The sequence below is a fragment of the Myripristis murdjan genome, chromosome 8, assembly GCF_902150065.1.
Source record: "Myripristis murdjan chromosome 8, fMyrMur1.1, whole genome shotgun sequence".
NCBI lineage: Eukaryota > Metazoa > Chordata > Actinopteri > Holocentriformes > Holocentridae > Myripristis > Myripristis murdjan.
In genome coordinates, this window is record NC_043987.1 from 21,992,154 (window position 1) to 21,996,194 (window position 4,041).

Below are 4,041 nucleotides of genomic sequence, written 5' to 3' on the forward strand. Positions count from 1 at the left end.
TCCTGAGTGACGGCCTTGCTGCAGGGCCTCAGGAACGTCACTCCAGTCCCACCGAGATCCCCCGCCAGGGTCAGACTGGCCTTGGACTCCATGATTCCTCAGGAGAAAGGTCTTCTTGGACAGCAGTGAAGTTTTAATGCCGTCTGGCTGTGGTTCTGCCGGGAGGACAGAGATCAGTATGAGTCATTTTATGCTGGACTATGTTGTGTTTGTCAAACTGTGTGTCTATCTTGTTGCAAATAACTTCGTTCCCAGGCTTTTAGGAACATCCCTGAGAAAAAAAAAAAAAAAAAAAAAACAGGGACGGAGCAAATAAGACCCACCAACTGCCCTCTCATTGGTTTCTGATTATATTTAAAGTGGTTGTGTGTGAGATTATTTATTTTTTCGATGACATCTTTGGTGAAGTTAACAACAAAATAGCTATTTGTTTGAAAAATGAGCTGCACTCTCCAGGGGCAGAGTGTAGATTCATGTTTCTTTTAACCTCTTGAAGTCCTTCCTCCACGGCATTGCACCCCGTCATCTAGATATGATAATAAATGTACTCTTATTCAGACTAGTTTGTCTGCTTGTGAAAAACTTCAGCTCTAGTGACAGTATAATGATTATTTTCTGTGTCACAGAGCCAAACATTTCACAATTTCACTTTGGGCCACCCACCCCAGATTAGGGTCTCTGTAATTAGGAGCTCCGGCTTCCCCAAGGGTGGGACGATACCAGCCTGGTCTGTCTAGTTTCCAGGGTGTTATGCTCTTCCAAAGGAGAACCAGCTGCGTTACATGGCTGGTTGAAGATGATTTCAAATTATGGGAATTACTGGCATCTCAACTTGTGCAAAAACCCTCAAAGTTTGCTTGTAATTAAATGGTGTGAGAGATCCTATGATCCAATGTCATCAAACAGTAACCTATGAAATGAGGATGAAGAGAAAGGCTGCAATACTGGTAATGTACTTAATATATGTTAAAATTTGAAAGGCAATTCATACAGAACCCTAGAATCTCAGCCAAAACCAATGCATACTCTCATTTCAAATGCTTCTTAGTTTACACTGGTTAAGTCGATTCCTGTAAATGTCATTAAGGTTGTTCATGCTGCGGCCTAGAAGAATATTTAATATGACTGGCTGGTGGTTGTCTGTTAACTTCATTGGATGTATCGTATGTTCATGACTAAATGCAAGTTTGTACACCTTAGTGTTATTCCAGCTCCTGAAAGTGGGCCACATAAACCTAAATATAGAAGAATTACTGGAGCACACTGGTAGTCTTGCTTCTTTACATTTTATGTGGAAAAAAACATGAGCGTTTCAGAAGAAGAAGGACCGCTGACTACAATGTTGGTGTTTTTCCACATTAAAGGTGAGGCAACACTGTGCTCAAGTATTTCCTCAGTACTGAAGTCACTGTGGATATCCGCAATGTTAGCGTATGCATTTTTAGAGCATTTGTCACAACCATTTATCACAACCTAAACAAGAGTTAGTCAGGGCTTTTCTCTTTAAACTCAAACATCATTTCCTGACATAGTGCATAGCAATAATGTGAAACATCTACAGCTCAAAAAAACAACAGGATTGTGCAAGGCCATGTGTACTGTCATATGCTTTGAAACCGCTCTGTACAGATTGTGCAGTTGTTTGTGGTGAAAGTGCTGCTTGCCTTGTGCATTTAGGCTGACCGCAGCCAAGGAGGCTACCTGGGCTGGCTTTGGTGATAGATGCAAAGGAGGAGCAGGAGGACGGGGGCTGCCAGTGAAGCGGCTGGCTCCTGCTTCCTCTTGGATATGATGAAAAATCAGTCTACGTCATGTGCGTTTCCGTCAAGTCTTCAATTTGTCTTTGAGTCTGCTTTTTATTCCATGCTTTCTTTCTTGCAATATTAACAGTGAGGTCATGTGCTCCTTTATCATCATATCCCTTCTTCATCATCCAGCAACATCTGGTAATTATGTCATACACGACAGTCTACAATTACTGAAACAGCAGTCATCTTGGCTAATGTATGTTTGCTCTGTGTAGATAAGGCTAAAATTAGAGCATGTTGTTCCTTTATTATTTTCCCGACCTGAATGTGCCCTGTTCCAAAAAAAAGTTATTTTGTGCTCAAGTTAAACCGGCTGCTGAGCTGTCATAATGTTGTTCTGGTGAGAAAGTATAAAGTCACCCCGTCACTGTGATCCTGACAATCTCATTAGACTCTTGACCCCTGGTGCCAAATTATTTTTCAGAGCCAAAAATCCATACTTCTTTTTCCCCCAGAGAAAGAGTTTCTTTGAACATCAAAGCCCTCATTAACATCATGTCCCAAGTGTGGGTTTCACAATAAAGTAGTCATACGCAGATTTGCTGAAATCATTGGTTTTAGCTTGACATACAGCCTCGAGATCAAACCACATTTCGCAGCAAACAAGGTGAGTTTAGCCTCCATCTTATGAGGACTAACAGTAATGGTAGCCAGCGGCAGCATCATTGAAAGACCATAAGCTGATTTCAAACCACCACTTACAGGCTCTGAGAATGAGTCTGTCCTGTCCTAATGGTGCCAGTTGATGGGTACAATGTAATGAAGTTCAGATGCACTGTGGGGGAGTCATCTACAGAGACTCACATCTCACCTTGGTATTTACTGTGAAACCCAGACGGTGTCAAATCCCTTGAGGATTTTCGCTGGGGCTGTTACAGGATGAAGCCCGGGGCGGGTCAGGATAAGACACACATTCGCGGTAATCTAGCTGCAGGTATGTGCAGCAGATATCTCCATCCACTGAACTAAGCCCATTCCTGGCCAGTCCCATGCTAAGATGTCAGACTGAACAAGAATGATTTGGGCTTGGCTATCAAGCTGCTGCTACACCCGAGATAGATGTTCAAGTTGGATCGACCTATGACGGCCCAGTGCGAAAAACAGTGATAGGGCATTCCTAAGAGCATCAGGTGGAAGGTTCTGGATAAATGATTGCAGGGTTATACAACACTGAGATTACAAGCCTTTGTCTAAGGTTATTTATTTTGTTATTGAGAGGTCTGGGGAGTTGCCATGGTTTTATAGTTAGAACAGGCATTAGGTGTATCATATAACATCTGGATCTAAGTATCTGAAACACTAGAGCAGGGATCTGCTTATCATTGTGCTGGGGGTATTTAAGTCAGGAGGTCTTTATGTATGCTGGCTGATGCCTCAGCACCAACCCTTATAAACATGATTAATATATAAAAACTATATAGATACAAGCATATTTAAGGCTGATGTCAAATACATAGTGAGTATCGGAAGAGCTTGTAGTAAATCTGGCTCTGCATTTTCACAGGGGAGTCTCCAAAACACTCGCTGCCATCACATCCCATGAACCCCTCTGCTAGCCACTCTGCAGCTCTCTGCAGATGGTGGGAAAGCCAGAGGGAAATCCCTGAAGGCCTCCAAGTTTGCTTTGAAGCTACGCTACATGCAGCTGCCAGGAGCAGCTAAAAAAGGCTGGCTCTTGGCAGCATTGTTCATATTAACATCATCAGTACACTAACAACAAAATGCACACTCACTCACACACACACACACACACACACACAAAATGTAAACATATACATAGCCCTATAAAAGCATACTGCTTACTCACACATATACATGTGTATATATATATATCACACACACACACACACACACACACACACACACACATAATTCGACTGCATTTGCTCTCTTAGATGAACTGTAACATGAGCTGGCCAATCAGAGGGCTCTCATTCCTTCCCACCTCTCCACAGAGGCATAAAGGATAATGAAAGTTCAACAAACAGTCTCACTAGGATTACTACTGTTAGCTTCACTGTAAAAGGCAACTTACAATATTGTCAACAACACTGTCCAGACACTAGTTGTGCAAACATTACGTCCTGCCAGACTAGTGTTTACATGTAAACAATTAATGGGGCAGCTGAGGCACATAAAATTGTTCAGTTTGTGATGAAAGTATCAAATGTTGCACACGCCAAGAGGAGGAGATCATAGCAGTTAGCGCGAGGACATTTCTAAAATGGCAGTC